Below are 15767 nucleotides of genomic sequence, written 5' to 3'. Positions count from 1 at the left end.
TGGAATTTTTAACATTTTGAAAATGTTTATAAAAATATCCCTTACAGATAATTCACTTAAGTAACTCAAAGAAATAATATACAGGAAAAAATCAGTCATGACATAATAGAGAACAGCTCCTCCTACCTCCATCTAAAATATAACAGTTTGTAAATCATATCCACAGAAAAAAGTTGTGTATCTGTGTAAAATATTGTTTAAAAGTTTAACATACATGAGGTTTTAGGATTTTTCTCTCGTTAAGGACTATTTTCAAGGAAGTTACTTTTCAAGTAGATTTTGATTCCTAATTGTATTTGGGTCAACCTGAGTCATGAAAATGGAATAAGCCTGGTACCAGACTAGGTGAGGAGAGACCATTCACAGAGCCCTCTGAACAGTCTTGCCTGGCATCCTTGTGCTTGAACTTGAGAAATTCAAGCAGGAATTCAACAGGGAATACTTATTGAATGTATTACAGGATAGACAATCACCAAGAGATACATTTATATGGTGAGGGAGAAAATCAACATGCAGATACGTAAATGTCTCTCAGGCCATTGCTAGCCTGTTCCCAACCCCTGATTCTCTTAACAATTTATCCCTCAGATAGTGATGCTTGCAATATTGCTTCTGAAGAATTCACCTTGTGTGTTTTCTTTTCATCACAGGAAAATGGAAATGAACCAAGGAGATCTATGTTTGGGTTGGACTGTGTGGATTGTAGATTGTAGGTTTTTATAAAACCTACCACTGTCACTGTACCTTAGAATAGACTGTGGTGTAAAACTGGAATCCGAGAAGAGAGGAAGTCCTGGGTTTCTCAGATTTATTTAGTTGGAGTGTCATTTGTATGTTTTAATATAGAGTTTTACTCTTTGAATAGATGTGTTTTTAAAATTTCTTTTTTTTTTTACATTTTATTTATTCAAAAAAAATTTTTTTTACATTTATTTATTTTTGAGAGACAGAGAGAGACAGCGTGAGCAAGGGAGGGGCAGAGAGAGAAAGTGAGACACAGAATCAAAAACAGGCTCCAAGCTCTGAGCTGTCAGCACAGAGCCCGATGCGGGGCTTGAACCCATGAACCGTGAGATCATGACCTGAGCTGAAGTCAGAAGCTCAACCGACTGAGCCACCCAGGTGCCCCTACATTTTATTTATTTTTGAGAGAAAGAGAGAGACAGAGCACAAGTGGGAGAGAGGCAGAGAGAGAGAGAAGGAGACGCAGAATCCGAAGCAGGCTCCAGGCTCTGAGCTGTCAGCACAGACCCCGATGTGGGGCTTAAACTCACAAACCGTGAAATCATGACCTGAGCTGAAGTCAGACGCTTAACCAACTGAGCCACTCAGGGGTCCCTGAATAGATGTGTTTTTGATACTATTTTGGTAACTTCTATAGTGCTGTCCACATAGTGGATTCTCACTAAACACTTAAGAACTTCCCAGCTGAATAATCTGTAGAGTTATACTATTCATACTTCTAGTAGGCCTATGTGGCCTTATGCTTACTCAGTATACTATCACTGTTAGATTTTAACATATGTCAGGAAGAGATCAAAACTACTATATATAACATGGTCCTATATTTTCTTGTTCAAACATATCTGTGTGGCAACAACCATCGAAGTCTTTTGCAAACGTAACATAACAGCCACGAGAACAGTTTTGAGTGTGTGTTCAGCTTTCAAGAAGAACATAGTTTATTTCTATGTCTAATAAAATGACAGTGTCATCACTCAAAATGCAAAGCATCGATGAGGAGAATTTTCATTACTTAATTCTGACAGACAAGAAAATGTGGTTAGTGATTTATAATTAATGGGAATTGAGACAGTGTCTTGTCATCCCTGAGTTAGTATTGGTAGAGTAAGGGAGAGCAGGCACATGTTTCCTAAATGGGATCAGTTCTTTCATTTAATATTTGCGTGCCTTTTTATGTACCAGGAACTACCCGAGTTGCTGGAGATGCTGTTTTGGACAAGATAGAAAAGCGAGCCCCTGGTCCTCATGGAGCCCACATCCTTACAGGTGAGACAGTGGCTACCTGGGCTAGAGGAATCCATGATATCCTGCAATAAGGGACATTTAAGTGAGAACACAAATTTAAAATTTCAGGAAAAAAAAGAGATCTGATGACATTGTCAGAAATTCACAACGAGAGCATAAATCAAGAGCATTAGGCTTTGTGTATATAAATGCTAAGGGATTCCTACATGCTGGGCACTTTGCTGAGTGTTTTATATTCATTAGCTCATTTACGCTTTACAACAGAGCTCTACAGTATGTCTGGTAATCTATACTTTGCAGATGAAAAAAGGCTGTGAGAGGCTGAGTAATTCACCCAAATAACAGCCAATAAGCGGAAGAGCCAGGACTGGAAGTGAATCCGTCTGTCCCCAGCTGTGGTCAGGAGCAGTATGCAGACAGGGAGGCATGTAAACAAGTAAATGCCTCCATCTCAGAATTAGTCTGTCGAGCTCAGAATCTGAAGAGGGCACGTATAAAACTAGAAGGGGTAAGAAATTAAGGACCAATATCTAGAAGAGGCATAGACTTTTAAAGGCATCCTGACCTGAAAATCCTCTAAGAAAGACTAATAAATAGAATAACCTGAAGTTTATGGCAAAGGTTAGAATGTTCAGGTACCACTAGAATGTCACTTCTCTTAGGAGTAGGCTTGATGAGGGCAGGGATTTAATCAGTGCTGTGTCCACCTAGAATGGGGCCAGGGTGCAGCAGGCATGCAGAGTCAGCCGTGCAATCCAGCTTCAACACAGCCCCCAGAACCAGGAGTTCTTTCCTGATGGCCTGTGGACCAGATGGAGAAATGTGATTCGACAACTAAAATGACAGTGATTAGATTAATGCATTTATATAAAAATGGATGAAGTTCTCTAGATTTGTCCCATCGGGACCTCTTAGCCTTCCAATCGTCAATTTTTCACAAGTGTTTTCCATAAAGAAACACAGAAATTCGTGGCAGCTTCTTGCTTACCCTGGAATTTAGTGTATAGAACATAGCTTGAGATGAGAGGTAAAGGGCACTGTTAGGCTTTGTATATATCCCTCCACTCTCCGGCTGCTTATAAAGAATCATTTGCAGGGGCGCCTGTATGGCTCAGTCGGTTAAGCATCTGACTTCGGCTCAGGTCATGATCTCACGGTTTGTGAGTTTGAGCCCCGCGTCGGGCTCTGTGCTGACAGCTCAGAGCCTGGAGCCTGCTTCGGATTCTGTGTCTCCCTCTCTCTCTCTGGCCCTCCCCCGCTCACGATCTGGCTCTCTCTGTCTCTCAAAAATAAATAAACGTTGGAAAAAAAATTTTTTTTAAAAGAATCATTTGCTGCAATGGGATAAAAATATAGAAGGCATGCTTATAAAATATGTGGGTGACCCACTCGAGAGACAGATGAACCTGATATTATGTTGAATAAATGAGGAATCAAAACAATCATGATAGCCAAGCAGATTGGCTTGAAACCAACAAAGATTTTTGAAAATAGAAGATGGAGAAAATGTATTTTGATGGTATATTATTATGTAAAATATCTTTGGGATTTAGTTGACTATAAACTGCTTAAGAGCCTATTAATAGGGACTGGCTGCTTAAATTAATATATATGTATATATTTTAACTAAAAAAAGCAAAAGAGATAGATCAGTGTAGGTAATAGACTCATTATACTAGATGCCAGAAGGATCGCATTCTTGGGATTGTTTCCCTGTCAAGGTGTTCTGCTTGAGAGGAACATTTACACACCAAAAGGACATAAACCCTAGCCTGTATGGGAGTCTAGCTGTAGGTTAGGTCTTTGTCCTATCTTACCTGGATTATTCCAATTTTTTTTAAGTTTATTTATTTATTTTGAGAGAGAGCAAGTAGGATAGGGGCAGGGAGGAAGGGGAGAGAGAGAATCCCAAGTAGGCTCTGTACTATCAGCACAGAGTCTGATTCAGGGTTTGAACTCATTAACTGTGAGATCATGACCTGAGCCTAAATCAAGAGTCAGATGCTTAACCGACTGAGCCACCCAGGTGTCCCTAGATTATTCCAGTCTTATTCCCATTTCCCTGTCTAAAGTTTTGCTTTCTTCAATCCATTAAAAAAAAAAAAAAAAAAAAAAAGACTTCATTTTGTAGAACAGTTTTAGGTTCACAGCAAAACTGCACAGAAAATATAGAGTTCCCATATACTCCCTTCCCCCACACAAGTACACCCTCTCCCCCTAACGACATCCTCACTAGAGTGGCACATTTGTTACAAATGATGAAGCAATGCTGACACATTCTTTTCATACAAAGTTCGTAGTTTATGTTAGGGTTCGCTCTTGGTGTTGTACATCCTATGGATTTTGACAAATGGATAATGACAGTGTATCCACCATTATAGTATCATACAGAAAGTTTGTCATACTAAAAATCCTCTGTGGTCCATCTATTCATCTCTCCTTCCTCCCAAGTCCTGGCAACCACTGATCTTTTTACCATCTCCATAAGTTTGCCTTTTCCAGAGCCTTCCATTTTTCACTCTGTGGCCAGAGTGTGATCTGAGATGATAACCCTCACTGTCTTCACTGACTTGGCTCTTCATTGTTTTCAGGGTCGAGTATAAACACTATGTTGATCTGGCAGTGAACTAGGTGCTCAGGTTCCTTCCTTCCGTGAAGATTGTTCTGTGTGTGTGTGTAGACTGATCAATAAATTGTGAAACGAACAGATAATAAGAGGAGTTCATGTAGCAGTAAGTGCCACAAAGATGGTAAAACAGTAATGGGATAGAGAGTGTGCAACATGGGAGACATCTCTGAGGTGGCCAGAAATGGGCTGAAAGTGAATAATGGGGAGTTAGTCAGGAGAAGATCTTGGGGATGAGCCTTCTGGGCACAGGGAACAGCCAAGTGCAAAAGTTCTAGGGAGGTGTCAGTCTGGGCCAATATTCTGGAGAGTGATCTCTAGGAGGGATAGTTTGATGAGAATCTTGAATAGCATCTATGGACGAGGGAAAAGGGACCAGCATTTACGGAGGCTTTTATCTATGTAATTCATTTTAATTTTGAAGAGATTAGAGATTATCCCTTTTTACCAGATGAGAAGAAAAGAAGTTCCTAGAAGTTAAATAACTTGTCCAGGTTTTCCCAGCCAGTAGCGGTAGAATGGAGTCTGAATTGTTATGTCTGATTTTAGATACACTTCCCACTTTAGGTAATTTTCTTGGTGAAAGAATTCAGGATGTTTATCTCTGCTGAAGAGCTTATCCGTGAATGTCCTTTATTCATTTTTTATTTGCATAGTAGTTATCTCTTTCTATATGTGTGATATCATTCTGCTTAAGAAAGTAAACTACAAGGAGTCATGAACCATTTCAGTCTTACATTCCCCACTGTACTTAGTCATGTTTAAATATAAACCCATCAGGATTGAGTTTCAGTGATAAATAAAGGAGTTAATGTGCCTCTCAGCAGAACCTCCCTTATGATAAGGGCACAGTGTAGGAGTTGAGAGATAATGGCTCATTATATGTAATCCTAGAGTTTATATTCCAGTTTTCCTTGTTGATGATGCCAAGGAATGTAGCAGTATATGCCAAACAGAACAGAGCACTTACATTTGAAAAAAGAGATTTCCATTTTCCTTAGGGAAAATGACCCCACTTACATTTTTTAAATGAAAAAAAGAAACATAGGATATACTGAGATATGGTGGTTCAACTGTAAGATATACAGACATGGTGGTCAGTCAGTTTATCCCAATATAAAAGCACACAAAAAAGGATGTGCTAAAGACTACCCCACCTCATAAACTTCTGATATTGCGATCACCGTGGCAAGGGAAGAATTAAAAACCAAAGTTGGGGGGGCGCCTGAGTGGCTCAGTCGGTTGAGCAACCGACTTCGGCTCAGGTCATGATCTCACGGTCCATGAGTTCGAGCCCCGCGTCGGGCTCTGTGCTGACAGCTCAGAGCCTGGAGCCTGTTCGGATTCTGTGTCTCCCTCTCTCTCTGCCCCTCCCCTGTTCACGTTCTGTCTCTCTCTGTCTCAAAAATAAATGAACGTTAAAAAAATAATAATTAAAAAAAATAAAAAATAAAAAAATCAAAGTTGGAATCTCCAACATTTCCCTTTCCTCAAGAAAATCCTCTATGGAGCTCCCTCATTTGGTAACAATAATTAATATTACTGTTGAGATCTGTGGCTAGAAAATATACTTGGCGCTTGTATGAAAGCTCCAGGTTTCCATCTCTTTAAGTAAAGAATACAGCATCTCTTTCTGGTGGGCAGGAATAATTTAGAATTGTTCTGTATTACGTTTCATTATGGATGATGAGTTTCTGCCTGAGCAGAAGTATCCTGGCTTCCTGTAAAAGTGTCAAGGTAGACTGGGCAGGGGAGGCCAGAAATTTTGACTGTGCATTGGGGAGGTGAGCTTTTTGTATTGAAAGTTTGGTGGCTAGCTTGTGGACTGTGTTATGAGAACATATCATTAAAGGAGCCACAGTAAAAGTACTGTAGGAAAAAGAGCGGTAAAGATTTAAAAGGTAGCCGAGACAATAGGAAGGCTACAAGGCAAAAGGGCAAGACAGGAAATAGCTCAGGCAGCATGGAGGTGTAGACAGGACAGGGAGGATAAAATATGTAAGCCAAGTGCAAGAAGCCGAGTCAAGGGGGTCAAATAGCTATGGAAACTGGTTAGAATCCCCATCGGGATCCTGAAAACAAAGCCAAGAGCAATGGACAGGGGAGCTGGGAGAGAGGGAGATGGGAGAGAGACTGAAGTCCTGTCAGCAGATGGGAAGTAATGGAAGCACAGGTCAGAGCGGCCTCCAGGATGGAATTGCAGAGCCGGCAACGGAGGATAAGAGCGAGTTGTGCGACCAATTTCAGATTTCTTGTCTCGGAACCTGTTTTGTTCTTGCAAGCAGACCTAGCAACAGAAGCAAACATTTCAATGTAACAATGTGGTTTCAAAGGGCAAGCCTCAAAAAACAAATGGAAGCTTGGCTGTTTCAAAATAGGTCACCCTGTGAACGGTCAGTTTAGCTCTAGCTTATGACCTACCTTGAATTTTTCTGTTTTTTTTTTTTTTTTTTTTTTTTTTTTCCCCTTGCCTTTAGCAAGGCCTTTTGCATTTTGTCACATGGTGTATTGTGAGGCTGCAAAGTGCACCGGAGAGCAGACTTTTGATTTGAGTGCTGTAGCTTTTGTTACTTAAAGTAAAGTACCAAGGCATTATTAGTTAGTCAGATTGATAGATCGACTGAATGTTCCAAGAATTGGGAGAGGGGGTGAGGTGGGAAGTGGTTCGCGCTTCGGAGCTGATTGCTCTCAAATAGTTATTTCTTTTCTAGAGGGTTTTTTCCCCCCTCTGTGGTAATAACCACAAAACATGCAATCTGTTGGTATCTCATTTCATTACATTGCAGATTTTAAGTGCTCCTGTACTCTCATCTATAAATCACTTATGCTTTTGTATGACATTTACTGTTTCAAGTTCAACATAAGTTGCTGCCTGACAGCGTAATTGACAAGCCCACATTATCCTGGCAAATGACTGCAATAGATACTGGCGGGCCCCGCTCTGCCATTCCCATGCCCGCGTGTTGCCAATCGCTCAGCTGCTTTGACAGGGAGGTTCCACAAACAACGGCAGCAATCACCATTGTTCATATCCAGAAACAAACTTAGGGAGTTTCTCCTGTTTGTTCTCGAATAGGCCAAATGCCAATCTGGTGAAAGTAACTTGGCATCTTATTTAACAAGGGGAAAATGATTGTGTGGGACAGATGGGATTTTATTTCAGCAAGACTGGGTTTCATGCTGTTTCGTGGAGCTTTGGATGCATATATTTTGTCGTGTCCAGATGCACCTTCCCTCTTGTTTTTCCACCTTTCCTTACACATGGCGTCACACCCAGAGGTGTGCCTTCCCCTCCAGAGCTGGATTCTGCGTTGCCGTGATGGTTTGAGGGTCATTCATTGTGACCCCAGGAGAGGCTGGGGTGGAAGGGTAATAAATATTTTTTCTTCCAAAGAATACAACCTTAGGTTTAGAGGATTTCCAAACATTCTCTTCTTTTCTGGCTATGGCAGGATAACAAAATGTTCTTTTAATAACCAGTGCTAGAGTTGCTCTTATGGAGATACTTGCTAAAAGAGAGAGAGAGAGAGACTTGTTATGTCTGAGGATAATACCACGGAGGCTGCTTTAGAGGAGGAAGGGAAAGTTTTAAGGTTTTGATCTGGAAAGTGTGTAACAACAAAATGGTGAACAATGAAATGGCTCTGCCAGAAGAGGTAAGAGCAACTTGAGGAAGAAGAGGAGGTCAGAGATGAGCAGGAGGGAGGTCACAATATGATGGGCTCTTCTCGGGAAGGAGACCTGAGAGAAAAGTAGGTGGAAAAGCAGTCAAAATGCTCCAAGAATCGAATTTACTATTTGACTTTATTGGCAACGATGTACTGTAGACTCTTCCCATGACTTGAAATTTATACTTAAAATCTGCTCCATATGCCACCTTCTGTTGGTGGCATTTGGGGGCGCGAACAGATCGGAGGTAATGCCCAACATGAGGTGATACAGTGTGCAAAAAGTGCTCCTGGTACTGTGTGGCAAGATGTTCCAAACATGGGATGAATTGAGACAATACAGAAAGTTTGAGCCGGATGTGACTGAGTGAGAAATAAGCATTTCTGTAGAGAGACGGTAGGGCCACGGGCTTTCCTGAAGCAAGAGAAAATAGGTGTTCCAATTATTCCATTTGAACACATAGGCAAAGTTATCTTGGTTGACATCTCTGCTTTTCAACTTTTCTCCTTGACCCATTGTCATCTATTGTGGTTGAGTTCACATTAACAACCCCAGTGCTATTTAATCTTTGTTATGGTTCCAACGCATGTGGGGGCAGAGGATACATGAGCACAGGGGTGGGGGACCTGTTAGTAGGGAGGCCAGGTGAAGAGGAAATCCGGGTGTGCTTGGTAAACTGGGCTGGCAAAGTCTGTTTACCTGAAGGACTAAGCCGCCTCCGGGGGGGTCTGGCTTTCTCCTCATAAAAAAGACTCGGACAGGGGCTCCTGGGTGGCTCAGTCGGTTAAACATTTGATTTCAGCTCAGGTCATGACCTCACGGCTCCTGGGTGTGAGCCGTGTATTGGGCTCTGTGCTGACAGCTCAGAGCCTGGAGCCTCCTTCGGATTCTGTGTCTTCCTCTCTCTCTGCTCCTCCCCTGCTTATGCTCTCTTTCTCAAAAATAAATAAACGTTAGAAAAAAAGAAAAAAGAAAAGACTGAGACAAAGTGAATCCAGCAACAGATCCTCAGAGCTGAGGCAAGAGGGGCATTTCAGTGTGTAGTCACATGCCGTTTCCCGGGAGCTCCTATCTAGTCTCCAGGAAGAGACAGGCACTTGTGAGTAAACACATACATTCTAAAAGGTATTAGGGATCAAGGCCAGCTGCTTGGGTAACTCGGAAAAGAATGTAGCATTCAAAGTCAGAGAAAGACATCCTACTGCCTTCACCTGAGAACCCCACACAGAGGCTCTGTGAGGCTTTCAGGGCATTTGTTTTCAGGCACATAATGTTTTTGTATCCTTCTTCCTGTTTCTCCCTAACCAACCTGAGCACCTGTAACATAGAGCTTGGAGCTTGCATAAAGCTTTGCTAAATGCCAGAAGGCAAGGCATAACCTTTCCACACTGACCCTCCTGCTGTAACAACAGTGAAGTTTTCTCTTTTCTCATCTATGTTCTTGGTAGTCCTACTGGTGGAACCTGGGCACGTGGCTGAAGAATTCAGTGCTGTCTTTGAGGAACTTACTACCTATGCCTCCTGAAGTCCACAGGCCTCTCCCTTCTCTCAGACCCAGACGTCGTTATTTTCCTGCTGTACCCACATCTACCACCGGATCTGCACTGAACCTTCTTTTGTGGGTCCTGCCTGACAGCAAGCGTCCCCATTTTAAGCCCTTTGCGGCTACTGTGTCACTGGGCCCTCTGGGTTCTGCTCACCTATCATACCTCCAATGAGTCTTTCTTCTGGTTTGGGGCTCTGGACAATGGATTTTACTCTCCTACGGAGATCACACTTCTGTTGTGTCTCCTACTCTCCGCGCCCCCCCCCCCCGCCCCCCGCCTTTCCCATTTTCCCTCTAATGTCCTTTTTGTCTTGCTCTTGATCTTAACATGATTCTGGTAGATGAGTTCTATTTTAATCAAGAAGTATTTTGAGTCTTGGTTACCTATTCTGGATGGACTCCTTCTGTGTTTTGTCAAGCCTCATCTTGGAACTCTTAATAGAACTAAAATTAATGTTTAGTTCCCCCAAATCTTGATCTTCGTGTTCTTTTGCCTTCCAAAACAACTGGCCTGATGTTGCCATTTCTCCGTGAGGAGGTGGCAGTAAAAAGCTGGACCCCAGAGAATCCCACCTGCTTTGCTCAAGGACAATAATCCATTTAAGATCAATACATGTTTGTTGGCAAAGTAATTAAAATCAAGCTATGGAAAAATAATTAATGGCATAAAAATACTCATTATATATTGTTAGATTAAAATAAAGTAGCTTACAAAGGTAGATGTCGAGTATATGCATAAATAGAAAACAAAGGTATACATATACAATACCAAGATTTCAACAGTGGCTCTCTGATTAAGAGAATCATGATCAACTTTTATTTTCTTCTTTTGGCTAATATATTGTTTAGAGTTCCCATATTGAAGTATTATTTTTATTAAAGGAAGAAAAGCTTTTATATAAGCAGTAACATCCAAACATGCCTAAAACCCCACATTTACATTGTATCACATCTTGCTTTATGTTTCCTTGCTTAACTCACGGTCGCTTCTTGGAGAAAGGCAGTTCTTGTGATGTCAAAATTCAGGCATACCACGTTAAAGGGGCATTGGCCATTTCCCAAATGACTTGTGGGGTGACCTGAACCAGTAGGGTTGGGGAAGTGAGATAAGGGGTTGATGTGATTTTAGAGGGTCAGAACCTAATCTAGGGAGTAGGAAACTGACCTAAAAGGGAGAGACATTTGCACAAACCACCAGACTTATTTTTTTCTAAGGAAATGGCACTTATTTTAAGCACCTAACCCACATTGATTAAGCGTGCACTGAGTACTAGGAACTATTCGGGTGTCTGGTCCCTCCCTGTGTTCTGAAACTTACATTTCAGCGGAATAGACAGAATGTGCAAGTACATAGTAATAAGTGCTATGAAGAAAATAGAAGGGATCTCTGAGCTAGGAAGTCAGGAAGAAACTCAGTGAGTGACATTTGAGGAGTGACACAAATGATGTGAAAGAATAAGGCATGTGAAGATCTCAGAGAAGATTGTTTCAGGAAGGAACACTGCAAGTGCAAAGGTCCTGAGGCATGAATTAGTTTCACCTGTTAGAGGGAAAGCAGAAAGGCTAGTCCATTGAGCAGGTGGTAGAATGGTAGGAGGTTAGAGAGGGAAGTAGTCAGGGACTGGCTCAGGAAATGCCTGATAGGTCTTGCCGAGTAGTTTGCTTTTTTTCCCCCTTAATGTGATGGGTAGCAATGGGATGGCTTTATGCAAAGGAGTGATAAACCAACTTACGTCTACAGAAAAAAGGTTAGTCTGACTGCTGTGATTACTATCCTATTTTCTAACTTGCCAAAACTTCCTAGACTTAGGGAAGGGAAGAGCCAAAGAAAGTCTCTATCATTCTGTGGAAACTCTACCTACCTGTACTCAGCTATGAGAAATTTAAATTTTTATCCACCCTGTCTAGGGGTTTTCTTACCCTGAGGTAAGGTGGTTCTACAAAGCTAGGCTCTGCCAGAGCAATTTCAGAAATGGAATCTCTCTCTTTCTCTTTTTTTATTAAAAAAAAATTTTTTTAATGTTTATCTTTTTTATTTTTGAGACAGAGAAAGAGCATGAACGGGGGAGGGTCAGAGAGAGGGAGACACAGAATCTGAAACAGGCTTCAGGCTCTGAGCGGTCAGCACAGAGCCGGACATGGGGCTCGAACCCACGAACTGTGAGATCATGACCTGAGCCGAAGCCGGACGCTCAACCGACTGAGCCACCCAGGTGCCCCCTCTCTCCGCCCCCCCCCCCCCGAGTGGTATGTGACAGTCAGTGTGTAAAAGTACCTCTGAGGATGCTCTATGGATTTTCTCCCACTTGATCATAGTTTAAGACTCAGTATATATCAATATCATCGTAAGGGAAAAAAACAGATCTATTGGGAGGAAGTTATTATTGCAAAACTATACAACACTTGTGCCTGGGTGGTTCAGTCGGTTAAGCATCTTGTTCCAGATTTCAGCTCAGGTCTTGATCTCAGGGTCATGAGTTCAAGCCCGTTGAACCAGGCTCCACACAGGCTGTGAAGCCTACTTGAAAAGAAAAAAGAAAGAAAAGAAAAGAAAAAAGAAAAGAAAAGAAAAGAAAAGAACTATACCACAGAGTTGGGTAATAAAACAGTCTCTATTTTCATAAATTCATTAGTGAGTTTCAGGCTTCTCAGAAAGAAAGTACACAGATTTGAGGGGAACTAGATTCTAGGAAGTATACTGTTATTATCTCTATTTTATTATTTTTTTTAAGTTTATTTATGTTGAGAGAGACAGAGATAGTATGAGTGGGAGAGGGGCAGAGAGAGGGGCGGGAGATAGAGAATTTCTAGCAGGTTCTGAACTGTCAGCATGGAGCTCAACTCAGAGTTCAGACTCAGGAAACTGTGAGATCATGACCTGAGGCGATACCAAGAGTTGGACGCTCAACCCACTGAGCCATGTAGGCGCCCTTGCCTGAATTTTTCAATTTGTTTTCCTTATGAATAAGATCAAGTATTCATAATTGAGCTATTAGCATCTTATATTAGCTAGTTACCTTAATAAACTAGTCTTGTGGTGAGCCTGAGTAGCTCAGTTGGTTGGGTGTCTGACTGCAGCTCAGGTCATGATCTCACAGGGTTCAAGCCCCACGTCAGGCTCTGTGCTGACAGCTCAGAGCCTGGAGCCTGATTCAGATTCTGTGTCTCCCTTGCTCTCTGCCCCTCCCCCATTTGTACTCTGTCTCTCAAGAATAAATTAACAAATTAAGAAAAATAAAAATAAAAATAAACTAGTCTTGTAATACCTTTACCCTGGTGTCTAATCCTTAGACATTAAGGAAAAAGGTTTAATATATATATAAATATTTATATATATAGAAAAGATGCTAGCTTAAGCAGGCTATGCTGCAATTTGGGGTTGCTCTTTTTGCATAAAGAATAAAATGAGTCTAGGGAATATTATTCCACTGCCCTTAGAGGTTTATTAAATACCAATTTGAAGATCTGTGACATCTTTAGGAAGTTAAATCTGGTTGTAAAACTTCCCACTCCCACTTTGCTGTGTGAGGTTTAGAACAAAAGCAGCTGACTCTTCTCATCCTTTATATCAGGGTTTACTCGTCTAGATCAGGATGGGCAAATAGATTTCATTTCATGTTCCAGCCCTTATCCACAGGTTGTGGTTGCTGCAAATGATATATTGCAGAGGACTCTGTGTCTTTGTCCCTGATCCATGGGAGAGAGTACAGGGCTGTGTGAATAACATCCCCCAGCGGCTGAGGAGTCAAGTGGGAGGTGTGGTGCTATGCATTTGCTAGCCCTGACTTAGATCTTACTGAAAATGTGTGTTCTCAGGTTGTGTGCAACTGTGAGTAGATTGTTATTGGGACCATTGCTTGCATTTTAGAAACTAGCCATGGCAATGTGGTGTAGTCCGAGAAACATTGCAGTGACAAATTGAAAACCTTTATTCCAATGTTGAACTAAAGCAGTGATTATAGGCATTCTTTGTCCTGATGTAAAAAAAATTTTTTTTTTTTACATCTGCTGCGGGCTTTTTAAGGTGCTGTAGTAGGCAGAATAATGTCCGATCCTGCCCTCCTCCCTCCTTCCTCCAAGATGTCTACATCCTAATTCCTGGAACCTGTGAATATGTTAGGTTACATGGGAAGGGAAATTAAGTTTGATAGTCAGATGACCTTGAGATGAGGAAATTATCTTGGATTATCTAGATAGGCTCACTAAAATCACAGGATCCTTGTCAGAAGAAGAGGGAGGCAGAGGAGACAACAAGAAAGAAGGCAGCATAAGAAAGACTCCTAGGCTCTGTTGCTGGATTTGAAAATGGAGGAAGGGGCCAGGAGCAAGGAATGTGGGTGGCCTCAAAAAGCTGAAAAAGGCAAGGAAAGAAAGTCTCCCCTAGAGCATCCAAAAGGAGCAGATCTGCTGACATCTTGAATCTAACCCAGTGAGACCCATAGCAGACTTCCGACTGTACGGTAATAAATTTCTGTTGTTCATGCCACTAGATTAGTGGTAATTTGTTACAGTAGCAAAAGGAAATGGACACAGGCACCCTTTTACAGATTAAGGAAGCTACTTTCAAGTCTTAGTTCATTAATTTAAAAACTGGGTTGGTAGTGACTTTTGTCAGGTGTATTTTATTCTTCATGTATTTTGTGCCTTCTAATCGAATGTGAAAGGCAGGCCCTGGTGCTATCAGCTAGGTCTTTGTGTTTCCTTGGGCTGCTCAAGAATTCCCGGCTTGACCTTGGTGTTCTTTGGGTCTGTTTCAAAATTTCACAGAATATCAAAATTAGACAGAGTCAGTCTGTGACCATGATGGATCAAGGCAGGAACGAGCCCACCCACAACGATGTCTGAATAAAAAACATGAACATCGTCCATACCACAAGAAAAGTCACGTCCTGGCTGAGTGAGTGACCACAGCTTTTGTTTTTCCCTCTCTTTCTTTTCTTCTTCTCTCTCTTTTTAATATCAGTTGCATCATTAGCCTCAGTATAGTCTTTCCTCATACTAGATAAAATTTAAGGTATCCATTCATAGAAATACCCCTGCTTACTGACCCCATCCAATCTAAAACAAAGCACGGCTGCCGTAAATTCTCCTCAAAATCACCTAACATAAACCTAAATCCTGTTAGTTCTTTCTAATATCTTCTGACTGAGATGCCCATCAATTTCCCATTGGTTGTTTTATTTATTGCTGCAATGAGTAATAAACCCAATCTGTCCAATTAGATGTGTGTTCCTGGTAGTCTTTAGCTGGAGGGCATTGACAAAGGTTAGGTTTTGTATTTCATAGGTATACTGTCATTGTTTTAAAAATTAAGGAGGAAGAGTTATGATGGCAGAGAAGTAGGGGCACCAGGATTTCCCTCAACCCACAACACGGCAGTATTGAGGTCAACCCACAACACAGTCTGCAGAGTGACAGAAAAATGTCCACAGGTGGAGGGAAACAGCTTGGAGGGACTGAGGTGCGTGTATGCAAATTGGGGGAGACCAAACAGTGTGGGCACGGAGGGGAGGGAACCCCTTCTGCCAGAGACAAAAGGGAGAGAAAGAGAAGCTGTGGATTGCAGTATTGTTCGTACAAGAGAAAAACCTCTCCCGACCCTGGACAGGGGGATGAGAAATACAGAGTGTGCCAGTTTCTACTTTGTGAACGGCCTTAGGAGCTGAAGGCTGGAGTTCTCAAAAGTGCGGGACTTTTTTCCTGACCGAGGCCTCTGCCTGGCCTGGGGAGGTGGGGAGCCAGCCCTGGGGCATGGTAGCCATCTCAGGGGTGCACTGTGAGCAAATGGTCTCCTGCCTTCAGTACCGTGGGAAGAGGGTATATTGCCCCCAACAAGGACGAAAGACCCTGCGGGCGGCACCAGCCATATGGGCAGGGCAGAGTGGCACTACCCCGGAACCTGGTCCATGTGGTGTGGGATCCTTTAAGACATCAGGT

General features: G+C 42.0%; 1 long non-coding RNA gene across 1 annotated transcript; it reads left to right on the top strand.

Moving 5' to 3' along the window:
• Nucleotides 1–1753: 1753 nt before the first annotated feature.
• LOC115505422 lies at nt 1754–15494 on the top strand. The gene is made up of 3 exons (XR_004343125.1): nt 1754–2010; nt 14598–14727; nt 15145–15494. It is a non-coding gene; the product is annotated as an uncharacterized LOC115505422 (long non-coding RNA).
• Nucleotides 15495–15767: the final 273 nt, after the last annotated feature.

Source organism: Lynx canadensis, chromosome F1, assembly GCF_007474595.2.
Source record: "Lynx canadensis isolate LIC74 chromosome F1, mLynCan4.pri.v2, whole genome shotgun sequence".
In the NCBI taxonomy this organism is placed as follows: domain Eukaryota; kingdom Metazoa; phylum Chordata; class Mammalia; order Carnivora; family Felidae; genus Lynx; species Lynx canadensis.
Note: the sequence above shows the minus strand (reverse complement) of the source record. Positions and strands in the feature narration are given on the sequence as shown.